This window comes from Chenopodium quinoa, unplaced genomic scaffold, assembly GCF_001683475.1.
Source record: "Chenopodium quinoa cultivar QQ74 unplaced genomic scaffold, ASM168347v1, whole genome shotgun sequence".
NCBI classification, from domain to species: domain Eukaryota; kingdom Viridiplantae; phylum Streptophyta; class Magnoliopsida; order Caryophyllales; family Amaranthaceae; genus Chenopodium; species Chenopodium quinoa.
In genome coordinates, this window is record NW_018743405.1 from 422,140 (window position 1) to 438,519 (window position 16,380).

The 16,380-nt window shown below is 42.7% G+C and overlaps 1 long non-coding RNA gene across 2 annotated transcripts; it reads right to left on the minus strand.

The window, feature by feature from the left end:
• Nucleotides 1-13,001: 13,001 nt before the first annotated feature.
• LOC110738959 lies at nucleotides 13,002-16,106 on the minus strand. 2 transcript variants are annotated; one of them, XR_002514687.1, is made up of 5 exons: nucleotides 15,647-16,105; nucleotides 14,303-14,419; nucleotides 14,110-14,197; nucleotides 13,459-13,888; nucleotides 13,002-13,367 (listed from the first exon to the last, which is right to left on the minus strand). It is a non-coding gene; the product is annotated as an uncharacterized LOC110738959 (long non-coding RNA). The 2 variants fall into 2 exon arrangements; XR_002514686.1 differs by having other exon boundaries at nucleotides 13,459-14,197; nucleotides 15,647-16,106.
• Nucleotides 16,107-16,380: the final 274 nt, after the last annotated feature.

The window sequence follows — 16,380 nt, forward strand, 5'->3', positions numbered from 1 at the left end:
ACTTGATGCAGCCGGCCCTCAGGAGCCTGACTTGGTCGAGGTGCCCAAGTCTATGATCAAGGCCGTTCCTCCAGCTGAAAGGGAGGCGGTCAGGGGTGTCGCACCCTTGACCCTAGACGGGATTGCAGGGGTCCTTGCTGAGGTATACTTAGCATATTTTTGAGTATTTGAATTCCAGGACGCCTGTTTTCTTTTTTGTTTGGAAACTGACGCCTGTTCCCCTTTTTACTTAGGCCCTGCTCCGAGTGAACGGCCTTCGCAAGCCGCTTGACCGGAAGAACAAAGAGGTAAAGGCTGCAAAAGCTATGGCCGCCTCTGACTGTGATAAGGCAATGTTTCAAATTGCCCAAAATGAAGTTCTGACCATTGATATTCTTTATTATCAGGCGCAGGCTACCGCCGCTATCCGGGCTCAGTTAGAGGCGGCCCAGAAGAGGAATAACGAGCTGGAGGCGACCATCAACAACCTCAAAGCCGAGTTGAGACCTCTTCGCCAAAAGATGTCCTCATACGAAACCTTGGAGAAATCCTTGGCGAGCGTAAAGGTACGCCTGGTGACCCAGGAGAAGAGTCTTACTCAGGAGCTCTCGGAAAAGGCCGAGCAAGAAAAGAAAGAGCTGGTCCGGGAGATGATGGAAGATTTTGCTCAAATCCAGCGCATGACTTGGGGCCGCCTCTTCCCCAATGCCGACTTTGCCTCATGGGAAAAAAACGTACCGCCAGTGTTCTGATAGATATAATCAAGAGATCCTGGCGGTTGCTGAGGAAGAGGCGTTGGAGGAGGAGGAGAAGCCGGTAGTGGCGCTTGTGCCGCTTGGGGGTAATGCATCAAAGAAGGATGCAGCTGAAGCCGAGTCCAGCAAGAAGAGTGCTGACCAGGCGGCAGCTGCTAATATTGAAGATCTACCCCTTTCTAAAGCTTTATGTCTTCTTTCCACGGCCTGCGTGCTGTTTGTTTGTATTTACCCGGCCAGGGGGCCGGGGCTCTGAATATTTTACCGGTCTTTAATGACCGGCTTCTTTAATGAATTTTTTTTTTGTTTTGCTTCAAATTTGTTTAAGTATTGAATATTCTGATATCCAATTGTACACTATACCGACTGTTTTACATGGCCGATAGTTGCAGACAGGTACGGATAGTTAGTCACGCCGCCTATGCCCCTGGACGACTGGTTGTCTGTTTCCAGGCTAGACGATCAGTCGGCCATTTATCCAATCGGTATAACGAACCATCTTAAAGACTGGATCCCCTTTAAGCAGGCGGTTCTGTCCTTTGTAAAATTAACCAAGTAGGAAAGTGGTTTCCTACTTGTCATGTTTTTAGGCTAGAGACTTTAGGCCGTCTGGGTCGACTGTATGAACAAATTTTTAGTTTCAAACTAAAATTTTTAGGGAGTGACCAAGTAAACATGATTGTTACCTAATCGCCAAGTAACTGAGTAGTAGAGGTATCAAGCGGTGGGTACCGGTTGTTCCCCTTTATTCGCCAATGTTTTTTTGGCTTTTAACGCATAGGTTGTTAACTTAGCAGGAGTAGTGGTTGAGAGCCCCTGTTTGCTAAAAACAGGCGGACGACTCATACCTTTTAGGCTCCATACTAAGTTTGAGAGAGTGACTGAGTTAACTTTGGTGTTACTCAGTCGTCGTCACTCCTGCTTGAGTAGTAAAGGTACCAGGCGGCGGAGGCCGGCTGAACCTTTTGATTTGCCAATGTTTGTTGGCTATTAACTCAAGAGGTACCCCCTGCATTTATCCCAAGTAATACAGGCGGCCATCTGACTCAGATGCCAACTGCTACCTATGGTTTGGTTAGTGATAGAGTTATCCTTGTCTCAAAAACGGCTACGTGGTTGCCCTTGGGGACAGTCGTATAGGTGCCGTGTAATTAGTTTATAGAGCAATGTTCCACCCAAAAGGGAGTTGCTCTCTGCGACGAATTTCATCCGAAGGGATGCTGCCGGACGCCTGCTATGATGTTGGGACAGGTCGTATTAGTTTTGAAGATTGGATTAGTTGGCTTGGCGCCTGGACTGATCATTCGACTTGTGGCCTTGGTTAGTTCTTGGTGAACGTAGGTGCTAAGTAAGAGGAGGGTGGTTGTGTGCTTTGGAACCAGTCGGCCCTCTTCTATGGAGAGTAGCCGACTATATGTCCAGACGGCATGCCCCTATGGTGATAGAGTAAAATATTCAATGGAGAGCAGCCGACTGTAAAGGTACAGGCGGCATGCCCCTCTGAAGATAGAGTAAAATACTTAATGGAGAGTAGCCGACTGTAAAGGTACAGACGGCATGCCCCTCCGATGATAAAGTGAAATACTCAATGGAGAGTAGGCGACTGTAAATGTATAGGCGGCCTGCCCCTCTTAAGTAAGAATAGCCGACTGTTTGTTAGTAGGCGTGCCCCTCTTAGTACAAAATTGAATATTAAGTATGCAAACTTTTATTAAGTAGCCCTTGACTATTTACATCATTCAAAAGAAATATTTCTTAATATTATCAACATTCCAAGTTCGAGGCAACGGTTGTCCGTCTGGTGTTCCCAGACGGTAGGTACCGTCCCTGACCTCTTCACAGATTCGGTAGGGTCCTTCCCAGTTGGGAGTTAGTTTTCCAGACTCATTAGCCCTTCCAACTGCTTCCATTTTTCTAAGTACAAAGTCCCCCACTTTGAGTGGACGCCTGTGTACTTTTTTGTTGTATGATCTAGTCATTCTCAGGCGGTAAATTTCATGGCGCAAGACAGCATTGCCCCTTCTTTAAGGAAGTGAGTCTAATGCCAGGCGCATGGCTTCCCAGTTTGCCTCTTCGTCATATAACATTACTCGAAGAGTCGGCTCGTAGTGTTCTATTGGAATAACAGCTTCCGCACCATAAGTTAGGAGGAATGGAGTTTCTCCAGTCGCCCCTTTAGTCGTCCTAATGGCCCAGAGAACATGTGGTAATTCATCCGCCCATAGGCCGCCTGCTCGTTCAATCTTTTTCTTGAGACCGTCTGAGATGATTTTATTAAAGGCTTCTACCTGGCCGTTTGCTTGTGGACGGCCGATAGATGCAAAGTAGTGTGCAATTCCTTGGTCACCCAACCAGCTTTTGAGAACAGGCGTCTCAAATTGGGGATCATTGAAAAAAAAAACCATAGACATGGGAACCCCGAACCGAGTGATGACATTTTTCCAAATGAATGAAATTACATCCTTCGTCTTGATTCCCTTTACAGCCTCCGCCTCTACCCATTTAGTGCAGTAGTCGACGGCAACAAGTATGTACCTCCTTCCGCCTGTAGCAGGCGTATATGGACCCAGAATATCCATGCCCCACTTAGCAAACGGTAGTGGGCTATGAATGGTAGTGAGGTCAGTAGCCGGATGGTGAATTAGCTTGCCAAACCTTTGGCACTTGTCACATTTTTTCACCATCTCCATTGCATCTGCTTCTAAAGTAGGCCAAAAGTAGCCCTGCCGCCTTGCCCGTTGAGCAAGCGTCCTACCGCCTATATGAGAAGCACAGTAACCAGAGTGAAGATCGTCTAGTATCTCTCGTCCCTTTTCTGGAGTAACACACTTTAAGAAGGGTTGAAGGTACCCCCTTTTGTGAAGTTCTCCCTTTATTATTTCAAAACTGGTTGCTCGTTTTTTCAGTGCTGCCGCCTGTTGATGATCATCCGGCAGGGTACCGTTTGTCAGATATGCCCTGATTGGATCCATCCAGGTTGAGCTTCTGTCTAGGATTCCAATAGGGTCTTCCTCGATGCTTCTCTTCTCCATTACTTCCCAAAAAACACTTCGAGGAGTATCACAGGAGGCGGATGATGCTAATTTTGACAGTGCATCCGCCTGGTTGTTTTCTGATCTCGGCACTTGGGTCAGATGGAAATCCTCAAGGGAGCCGACTGCTTATCGGACCGCTTGTAAATACTTGATCATGGCCGGATGGGTTGCTTCGTATTCGCCATTGTACTGACTCACTATCAATTGTGAATCGGAACAGGCGTCTATTTTTCTTGCCCCTGCCGCCTTGCACATGCGGATTCCGACTAGTAAAGCTTCATATTCTGCCTCATTGTTTGAGGCCTGAAAACTGAAGCGTAGAGCATACTCGTATCTGTCGCCCTCTGGCGACTGACATATGACGCCTGCTCCACAACCATTTGAAGTAGAGCTTCCGTCCACATATACCTTCCAGACCTGGTCTGTAACTTGAGAGTCAGGAGGACGAGTCATCTCAACAATAAAGTCAGCAAAGGCTTGCCCCTTCACTGCTTTTCTAGGCTCGAAAGTGACTTCGAGGCTCTGTATTTCTATGGCCCATTTGATCATTCGGCCTGACGACTCCATGATGGTCAGTGGCCGCTTGATAGGTTGGTCTGTATACACGACGATTGCATGTGCCAAAAAGTAGGGCTTCAATTTTTTAACAGCCATGAAGAGTGCAAGACCAAATTTCTCAACTAAGGGATACCTCAACTCGGCATTTTTTCAGTACGTGACTGACAAAGTAGACCGGGAGCTGACAGCCGTCTCTTTCAGCAAGGAGAGCAGTGCTTAACGCATGATCAGAGACGGCTAGGTACATGTAGAGTACTTCTTTGGGCAAAGGGCTGACCAGCCTCGGCAAGGAATGCAAGTGAACTTTCAATTTCTGGAAGGCCGCCTCAGCATCCGGCCCCCATTCAAACCTTGCCTTTTTCTTAATTGCCTGGAAAAAGTATAGGCATTTGTCGCCTGATCGGCTTAGAAATCTTTCCAAGGCCGCCAGACAACCTGTTAACTTCTGAACCTCTCGGATGGTACGAGGCGACTGCATGTCGATGACCGCCTGCACCTTCTCAGGGTTCGCCTCTATTCCTCTCTGATTGATAAGGAATCCGAGAAATTTCCCAGACTCAACTCCAAAGACACATTTCTTGGGATTGAGCATGACATGGGGCCGCTTGAGTGTGGCGAAAGTTTCTCGGAGGTCCGACAGATGATCTTTCTGAAGTTTAGACTTGACAATCATATCATCAATATATGCCTCGACATTTCTCCCAATCTGATCAAAGAACACAGTGTTTATCATTCGCTGGAAAGTGGCCGGGGCATTCTTAAGACCAAACGGCATAACCGTGTAACAGTATAACCCCTGATTAGTGACGAAGACCGTCTTCTCCTGATCTTTCTCCCATAAAGGAATTTGATGGAAACCAGAGAAGGCGTCCATAAAGCTCATCAAAGCATGGCCGGCTGTTGAGTCGACCAGGTTATCAATTTTAGGCAGAGGGTAACTGTCTTTAGGGCACGCCTTGTTTAAGTCTGTGTAGTCTACACACATTCGCCAGGTGCCATTCGGCATTTTAACAAGCACCACATTTGCAACCCAGTCGGGGAAGTAACATTGCCGAATGAACCCTGCATCAAGTAATTTTTTAACTTCGGCGGCTGCCGCCTGACTTTTTTCTTCGCCATGGTTCCGCTTCTTCTGCCGTACCGGCTTCTTTTTCAGATCCACGGCCAGTTTATGTACCGCCAGATCAGGACTAATTCCTGGCATTTCATGGACTTCGAATGCAAAGATGTCCTTGTATTCTTTCAATAGTTTGTGAAAGTCGTCACCTAGGTCCCTTAGAGCAGTCGTCCCAACCTTGATTATTCTGTCAGGACGCGAGTCATCTAACATCAGGTCCGTATGCTCACCAGCTGGCTGAGGGCGGAATTCATCCGACCGCTCCTCTGCCAATGATTGCTATTTTCTGTCTTTTCTTGCGGCCCCTGTCTAGGATGCCTTTCTCTTCTTGCCGCCTGCTTCTTGAACAGGCGCACTTTCCTTGACATTGTCAAGGTCTATTTTTCCACCGCTCGACATAGTGGCCATAACAGTGGGCTTGACATCCGAGAGATAGCACTCTCGGGCCATCCTCTGATCTCCCCTTAGGGACCCGACTGTTCCATTATCCCTCTCAAACTTGAGCAACATAAGAGATGGGATTATAACAGCCTTGGAATTATTCAGGGTTGGTCGTCCCAGAATCATGTTGTAGGCCGAGAGTTCTTCTACTACCAGGAACCGGACTACCATGTGTCGTCCTTCCCCTTTTTTGCCCAGGCGGATGGGTAAATCCACTCGTCCCACTGGGTGGACGACTCCTCCTCCAAACCCTACTAAAGGGTGGGATGCCGGATGTATGCAATCAGTCTGATATTTTAGTTTCGACAGACATTTGCTACTGATGAGATCTGAGGAGCTTCCGGTATCTATGAGGATTCGGCCTACTCTCTGGTTGGCCACTTTACATTCAATAACGATAGGGTCGTCATGCGGCCCTCTTACCCCTCCTAGATCTTCTTCAGTAATGACAATCTCAGGAAATGAATATTTGGAGGGTCGTTCTTGGTGAACGGAATTTACATCTAACCGTCTGATGTTGTCTTTGTTGCCCCTAATAGTGGGGCCGCCTCCTGAGAAGCCGCCTGCAATGGTGTAGACGACTGCATCATCTGTATCGGAACTGTCGGCCTGTTGATTCTTTTTGGCCGACTGCTTTTTCGAGGAAGTGTTCCTCGTAGATTTCTTGACATAAGTGTCAAGATCACCTTGCTCAGCCAGGCGGTCCAGATACCGCATGAGACTGATGCATTCATTGGTGTGATGACCAACATCTTCATGATAATCACAGAATTTCTCTTGGTTCCGGTTGTTTGCAGAACCCTTCATGGGGACCGGCTTCTCAATTGAGATCCGTCCCTTGATTTCCTTTAGGATAAATTGGCTATCCTTGTTAAACGCATACTTTGGGGAGTATGGTTTGAATTCTTTTTTCTTTTTCTGGGCCGGCTGTTTAGAGAAATCAGCCGCCCAGACCTCTTTTCTCTTCTCGTCTTTGTTTGACGACTGTTTCTGTCGTCCTTCTCTTTTGTCGGACCTTCTCCCGTCTGACTGTTTTACCGTAATACAAAGATCAGTCGCCTGTATATAAGCTTCCGCTTCAATCAAGGCCTCTTGAAGAGTCGCCACCCTCTTTCGGACCAAATCAAATTTGAAGGTCGACCCGTCTTTGAGACCTCTGAAAAAGTCAGTATAGGCTACTTCATCCGGTAACCCTTGAATCTGTATTTTCATCAGGTTAAACCGCCTGATGTAAGAACGAAGCCCCTCCTTCTCGCCCTGCTGAATTGTTCCTAAATCAAGGGTCGTCTTCTTCGCAGGGATGTTCATGGCGAAGTTGGAGGTGAATAAGTAAGCAAGCGTCTTGAAGCTATTTACACAACCAGTCGGCAGGTTGCCGAACCATTGTTGTGCGATTCCTTTCAGAGTCGCTGGGAAACACTTGCACCAAGTGGGATCATCCAACCCTTGAAGGTACATCAGGTTGGTGAATGCCATCAGATGGTCTTCTGGGTTAGTAGTGCCGTCATAGGCGCCTACTAATACATTTTTCACTTTGGCCGGCTGAGCGGCTTCAGTAATTTCCTTGGAGAAGGCCGACGGCTGTTCGCCAAGTCTAAGCAACCGTAGCTGTCAGTCCATAGGTTGGACGTTTTTTGCTGCATGTCCACCAAACGGAGGTGGCTGTAAAAAATACTGTTGTTGCGGTACAAACGGTAAGTTTGGTACCGCCTGGTCGCTATGATAGCCGGACTGACGGGAGGTGCCGCCTGACTGACTCTCATGATACGACTGAGTATGCCTCATCGAGGTATTTCGCAGACTGTCTTGGAGGTTTGAAGTAGAGGCCGACTTTGACAATCTGTCACGCTTCTTCTGCTCTAGCAGTAGCCGAGCGTCTGTGTATGTTTTCCTCGACCCGTCCGCCTGAATATGACGAACAGGTTTCCTATTTCCTGGAGTAGGAAAACGGTATTTTGTGAAATCAAGGACAGGTGGCTCCCGCTTCCTAGATTTAGGATGAGGGGTCGCCTCTCGCCCTTGAACTGGCTTCCTCTTCTGTGAAGTGGAAGGTTTCTTAGCCTACTGCTCCTTGTCCAGAGCAGGCGGCTTCTTGTTGATCAACTCTTGAATTTCTCCCTTGAAGTCCCTCATGAAGGTCATGAGTTCGTTCCTTGTGATGGGAGTAGACCCATCAGTCGGCTGTTGCCGAACAGGCGGCGCGCCTGCTGGCTCGCTTCCTGTATGAAGATGTTCCCGTTCCCTCCTTTCGGTATGACGGGTACGTCGGGCCTTTAGGGTCCCGTCTGAAGCTGTGTGAGCTTCAACTTAAAATTCATTCTCAGTATCGTGGTCCGACTGAACTAGAGGGTCGTCCAAGGGACGTCTTTCTTCAGGAGTCGGTACAAACGTGGATGCCATCTCAGAAGTACTCTCCCCACAGACGGCGCCAAAATGTTTCGGGGTTTTCTGATGTCCTGCGGGAGAGTTACAATTTCGAGACTGGAACCGGATGCCTGTACCTGCAAAACAAACGGATGCTCCGGATGATTGGAGATCCGCCTCCGACGGTCAAGTTAGTACTTGATTAAGGAGTAATTAATGCGGAAATTAAAGTGATTGGGTCTCTCTAGGTGAGAGAGTTTAATGTGTGTAATCTGCGTTTTTTTCTCTTAATGAGGATTAAGGGAGGTATTTATAACCTCGGGAAACGTGCCAATCTAGGTTTAGGTTAACCTTGGGTTGATTGGGCTTCCCTCGGAAGTTGGGCCTTGGTGACCAGTTATCCCAGGTGTCATGGGAAGGACACGTGGCAGGCTCCTATTGGCCCATGTGACGGACACATGGCGGAACCTGATTGGTCCACTTGTCAGATGGTGATTGGTGGGAAAAATCCCCTAATCACCATGGATGACTTTCCTAAACCAGCTAGCAAAGAGGATGTACGGTTGCTTACATTGTCCATGAGGGAGGGATCAAGCTTGCTACGTGAAGCTCTCAAAGTTGCGAAGAAACAATTAGAGGAGCTTCAGAAAAAGTGTGACAAGGTTCCAGCCACAAAGAAGAAACTAACCCTTCTCTTTACAAGTAATTGAAAGACCCAAGAAGAGTAATAAACTCTATACTCCGATTGGGATTCCCTACGCTAAAATGTTCAAAATGCTCTCTGAGAGTGGCAAGGTCAAACCTTTCGAACCGAGACCATTTGAATCGCTAAAGAGGATAGATAGGTTCTACTGTCAATAACATCAATCAGGGTGTCACACAATTGAAAACTGTTTTAAATTTAAGGATTTAATTCAGAAAATGATTGATGATAAAAAGCTAGTCCAAATTCCACAAGAAGAAGATATTAGCATCAATGGGGTTTGGGACAACGATGATGAAGACGTCTATCTTAAGGATATGGAAGAACCTCCACTTTCAGTCATATATCCAATAAGCGATTTTTAGGATGAAGAAGATTCATCTATAAACATCCTCACATGATCTGGTAGAACGCAACCCCCAATCTCAACACAACCTATACCGACTACGCAGCAAGTTCCCATACCTATCATAGAAGACAATGATATTGTCAAACAGTTCAAGGTTGAAATGAATGTATGGAAGCTTCTAGCAACATCTCAAGAACATTGGATAGCAGTGATGAATGCCTTTGGTAAGATAGAGATAGATTCTTACACCACTCCTGAGGGTTGGCTAACTTCTTTATGAGTGATCTCCCTAGTCTTATCGACTTAATCACCTTTTCTGACAAGGATTTTCCTCTAGAAGGTGAGAAGCATTATAAAGCACTAAACCTCACAGTAGTTTGCAAGAGAATGAACGTCCTTATGACTCTTGTAAACAATGGATCGACAATTAATGTCTGTCCACTCAGAACTGTGAGGATGCTAGGCATAAGGGATGAAGACTTAACCCCGTCAACACACGGAATAAGAGCTTATGATAACACTCGTCGTCAAGCTCTTGTTAAGATTACCATAAATATAACGTCAGAAGCGATAGAACACGCTACTACATTTCAAATGGTAGATATCAAAGCTTCATTCAACTTACTGTTGGGACGCCCTTGGCTTCATGACCTAAAGGTGGTCCCTTGATCGCTCCACAAGCAGGTAAAAGCCATAGTTGGAGGAATTCCTATTACGATCAATGCTTCACCCATGAGGATTAAAGCTATAGAAAATCCAATCATTAACGTGGAGCACGATGAAGACGATGAAGACTTGTGGGGCTTTAATGAAGAGGTCTCCTTAATCGAAGAAGATGAAAGGATCCCTCTCTACCACGACCCCGACTCTAATATGACAATGAACACTATTCTTAAAAAACAAGGGCATTTTCCTGGAATGACTCTAGGAAAGAAGAAAGGAATAGCAAACTCGCTGGAATTACCTGGCCTCCCTAAGTTAGACACTTTCGGACTTGGTTTCGAACCGACTCGGGAAGATCTCAAGCGAGCCCAGGGAAAGTCAAAGGCGCGTAAGAACGCTCGCATCCAAAAGAAAGCAATCCCAATGCATCAATATCCTCTTACTCTCAATGGACAATTCAGTCCCGAACCGTTTTTTGTAAATGGCATAAGGCAACCGGGATTCAAAATTTTCCTACATTGCTATTTTCTAGATGAAATCCCAACTCCTATCCTCAAGAAGAAAGCACCCCCACGCTTTGACTTTCATGTCATTGGATTACCATTTGGGTGAGAAAAAGATGAGCCGAGGTACATAGAGGATAACTCCCCGCTCATCCAAACGGTCCTACAAAGCGAAAACTTTGACCCCTCGAAGCTCATCACTCCAGCAGAAGGATCACTACAAGGATGGTGCAAGACAGTCAAGGTGACTACTCCAAGTGGAAGGAGAATCTCCATAACGACAGGGCAAGGACCGATGTTCGAAGAGTCGTCTGAGTTAGAGTCAAAGTCTGAGTCCTTTCCTATAGAGCCATCTAAGTCCTTATATATATCACCCCCTTCTTCTATCTCTTCCCCTGGTATAGTTAGCAATCAAGTCCCTAAGGACAAGTCTCTTTTCGAAGTAATGATTTTTGAGTTTAATAATATGTCTTCGTCCTCTTACTCCTCGTGCTTTTCTTTAATCCAAGATGACGAGCATTGCTTAACTAACAATGAAAATGACAAAGAAATTATTAAAGCAATGGAAACACTTGAAAAGAAAACAACGATAATTGAGGAAACTGAGACAGTTGATATCTCAAATGATTCAACCATTAAAAGAGAAGTTAAAATCGGATTAACACATGATGAACAAGAAAGAACCGATTTAATCAATCTACTTAAAGAATTTATTGATGTATTTGCTTGGTCATATGAAGATATGCCAGGCATTAATAGAGAAATAGCTCAACACACCATACCACTAATTCCAGGAATGAAACCTGTAAAAAAAAAGTTACGTCGAATGAAACCCAACGTAGCTCTTAAAATAAAAGAAAAAGTTCAAAAACAAATAATTGTAGGTTTTATCAGGGTATCCAAATACCCCGAATGGGTGGCCAATGTCTTCCCAGTTCCGAAAAAGGATGGAAGGGTAAGAATGTGTGTCGACTATCGAGATATAAATAAGGAAAGTCCAAAGGAAGACTTCCCTTTACCACACATCGATATTTTGGTAGATAATACAGCGAATCATGCACTTCTCTCGTTCATGGACGGATACGCGGGATACAATCAAATTCCCATGGCATAAGAAGACATGGAGAAAACAACCTTCATAACACCATGGGGTACTTACTGCTACACGGTAATGTCATTCGGGTTGAAAAACACGGGTGTTACTTACCAACGAGCAGCGAGTGCCTTACTCCATGACATGATGCATAAAGAAGTTGAAGTATATGTGGACGATATGATTGTGAAGACAAAAGATCGCCCAGGCCATCAATTAGCCTTGAGAAAATTCTTCGAAAGGCTAAGAAAATACAACATGAGGTTGAAAGTGTGCTTTTAAAGTCACCTCAGGCAAGCTTTTAGGTTATGTCATAAGCTCTAGAGGAATAGAGATAGACCCAACCAAGATTAAGGCAATCATGTCAATGCCACCGCCCAAAACCGAGAAGCAAATTCGAGGATTTATTGCCCGGTTGCAATACATAAGCAGGTTCATATCAAAATTGACAACAATAAGTGAACCAATATTCAAGAAGATTAAAAAGAATGTACCAGTAATATGGGATGATGAGTGTCAAAAAGCCTTTGAAAAGATCAAAGCCTATCTCGCAAATCTTCCCGTATTAGCACCAACACTTCCAGGAATACCTCTTAGGTTGTACTTAACAGTCACCAAAGAAACAATGGGAGCCATGCTTGCACAAGAAGTAGAAGGTAAAGAAAATACAATCTACTATTTAAGTAAAAAGATGCTCGAGTATGAAGTACGCTATACACCACTTGAAAAATTGTGTCTCGCATTGGTGTGGGCCACAACCAAGTTAAGACATTACATGCTCGTGCATACAGTCTTTGTAGTTTTCCGAATGGATCCACTCAAGTATTTATTCAAGAAATCTACAATCAATGGACGCATATCAAGATGGATAGTCAACTTAGCCCAGTTCGATGTAAGATTCATGCCTCAAAAAGCTATCAAAGGATCTGTGGTCTCAGATTTTCTAGCGGACGTACTTTCCAATAGAAGATTCTACGCCAATACATGACAATGAATATCCAGAAGAAGACTTGATTGTCACAGAAAGTGATACCTGGACCTTATACTTCGATGGAGCCTCAAACCAAAAGGGATGTCGCGTTGGATTATTACTACACTAGTGGAAAAATAGTTGTCCGTAACGGGCAAAAAAGGCCTATCCGTAACGGGCAACGGGCATTACGTATGCCACCGTTACGGATATCAAGTGTTATTTGTAACGGGCAGTGTCCGTTACGAATATAACAAGTTATTCGTAACGGGCAGTTGAAATGCCCGTTACGAATAACCCGGTATTAGTAACGGACATTTCAAGTGCCCGTTACAAATAACCCTGTTATTCGTAACGGGCAGTTGAAATGTCCGTTACAAATAACTTGTTATTCGTAACTGGCTGCCCGTTACGAAAACAGGGTTATTTGTAACGGGAATGATGTTTGCCCGTTACAAATAGTGTTACCCCTAGCTTGCATAATAATTATAGCACAATTATTTTATTAATTAATTGAGATAAAAATAGTGCTTCATATTTATACAATAATAAAAATAAAAAAAAAATACATTTATTATCCTCTAGTAACTAAAACTAAAAAAAAAAACAGAGCAAAAGAAAATCTCAATGGCAATAAGAGATTTAAATGATTTTCCACTAAATTAATGTTAAATCATTTACATCTTCCACCAATTTTTCAAGTTAGTGCAACTTTAATCTCAAATTTTGTGACAGCATCAGTAAACACTTCATCTTCCGATCTGGTCGACCTACTTGATCTATTACCAACTCCACTGCTAGTCCTCCTGTTTATAGTAGTCTCCAAAACTTTACCACCTACCAAATATTCAATCAAAAACCCACCTTCAAAACCATCATTCATACAACATATATCAAGCAATTAACGCGAAATAAAATCGATTATTACTTGGGCTCGCATGTTCATCAAGAATGATTCAGGGATCTTTGTTAAGAGGATTATTATTGAGCATCAGCATAGTAAATTCTGGGGTCAAAGATGCCATACCACTTGGAATCTCCTCAATTTTGTTATGACACAATGACACCTTTACCAGACCATTGCTTCATTGCTCCACTTCAAGCAATTTTCCTAGATGTATCTCTGCATTCTTCAAGACTCTGAGGTTATCTGATTCAAACAATTTGGCTTTTGAAAACTGATGAATTCATAACCAGTCGAGTGCCACAAGCAGATGTACAGCAAACAATTTCTTTTTCATATGAAGTCAAACCACTAGATGCAAACCAGAGCTGGCAGCTCTTATCAAGCTAAGGAAAGTACTTGAAGGGGAAACTCATTCAAACCTAGAGAGCCTCGGTAAAAGTCAAACATACACCTATAATTTTTGGATCGTAATAGGACTATTATAAACTAATGAATGTAGTCCACAATAGAAACTAATTGAAATCTATGTATCAACCAAGTATAATAAAGCACCACAATTATAACATGATAAGTAACTAAACATGAGCCAAAAAAAAACCCAATTTAAATGAGGTTAAACAAGAAAATAAGTAAAGATAAACAATGACAGAAGCTAATAAAAAATATGCGTACCCTGATGGTGTTGTAGTGGCTCCAGCTGACTTCTATTGATAGACGGCCAAGCAAGCAGTATTTGTGACCCTTTTGAAGCCTCAACACCCTGAATTAAACCAACATGTGACACTGTTAATACTTAGAGGCAAAATGTCACAAAAAAATCAAATTTGAAACTGTAATCAACAAAATTAAGAATGATCAAACTCACTTGAGAGTGTCGGGAACAACAACCCTCTTTATTTTGTCATAAGGTGGGGGAACTCCCTCATACACCTTCAACCTTGCCAATGATGCAGCTCCCCTCTTTGTCTTGTGAGGAATCATACTAAACAAGCAATTTCACAATCAATACCATTTACCACAAACGATGATCACTAAACAAAAAATCAAACTCTAATCACAAGGAGACCAGAACCCCTAAAACCATAAGCGTGTATTAATCTACGAGAAGATCCAACCATATTTTATCTCACAATTCAATCTCTTTCTTATACTCTATATTTTTCAAGTAATAAGAGTTTTTTTAATAATGTGGCACACAAACAAATAGAGCAATTTGTGAGAGGAGATAAACATGAATGTTAATCTTGGAGAATAACTTTAAATTGGATATTATCAAAAGCAAGGATAATTCCTATATCACACAATAAGATAAAACTTTGTAAGTAGAAGCAATGAAAATTCCCAAGTTATAAGAAGGAGAATAATCCATACTGCTTGGTAATATTGAATTTTTTTTTTATAATTGATACAGAGTATATATGTACAGTATATAAATTGAAACTAACAAGATTAATAAGCATATTTTTAAACATGAATTGAAACGAAGGAGAAAATACCAATTGAAAACTATATATTTCCAGATATGAAAACTATATATTTACAGATATGAATTGAAACTAACACATTGAAAGAACATTAACTAGCATATTTTAATACTTAAAATCCCAATTCACAACTAGAAAATATCTTACTTTTTTCACATAAAGTTTAGCTTTTTTCTACTAAAAATAAGAGTTATAAAACAAAACATCAGCCAAAAATATCTTACAATTTGTTCATGATATTCCAAAAATTCAAAAATCTAAAATAAGCATCAAAACCAATACTCGCTAAATAAAGATGAAATAACACAAAAATAACAAACATAAAAATTCAAGACAGGTTTTGAGAGGAAGAAAATTCAGATAAAAAGATAACAAAGAAATTGGGTAAAAAAATGAAACATATAACACAATCATAATACCCAACATGCATATCCTAAATTTAGGTGAGAAACGTCTAGACCAAAGCAGGTAGTATTTCAAACACCACAAAATCCCAAAATCAATGAAAAAAAGCCAAAAATCCGTGCTTAAGAACACATAAAAATGCAAATAATTGACAAACATAACATAATCAAAGCAAATAATTCCTCAATTACCAGAAAAAAATGCAAAAACATACAAAGAAGCAAAGAAACGCATAAATAATTACAATTACAAAATGTTTTAAAAATTGAGAAATTGTTAAATTCAGACTAAAATTAGTTAAAAAAAATGGTTGAAATAACCTGAATATGCTGGTAGAGGAAGGCAAGTAGTGATTGGGGAAGGAAGAGGCGCCATTAAAGAGTAACTTTGCCACAGTAAAGCATAGTGCCCAACAACCATCCCACAACCAAGAACCCAGATTCCACGACGTAATTCACACCCACGAAGCCAGAAACCCAGATCTGGCCATGAACACCACCCTCACAAACCCACAAAACCCATTACCCATGAAATTACAAAATTAATTTAAGAGTAAAGCAACGAAAAAATTGAGGAATTTAAATAGAAAAATAAGAAACAATGGTGATGGCGACAAAGGGAGACTGAGTAACGGCAGCAAAGAGAGATTGAGTGAGTAAAAGATTGCAAATGAAGGGAAATGAAAGAGGAGAGAAGATAAAGAGGGGGAGGGCAAGAATTGACGGCTAAAGAGTGAAACCCTAATACGAGTAGTAAATGGGCTATGGGCTATAGGCTCCTCTCCATCAGTTGGACTAAATTATTTGTGACGGACACTTTTTGCCTGTTACGAATAACATATCGTATTTGTAACGAGAAATATTTTTCCCATTACGAATACTGTATATTTGTAACGGGAAGTATTTTGCCCGTTACAAATAATATATATTGTAACTGACACCTATTTTGACCGTTACGGATAAATTTAATGTAACGGGCATAGCTTGCGTGGTAGGCCTTGAAACAGCTTTGACATTGGGAGTGAAGAAATTACGAATATTCAGGGACTCTTCAT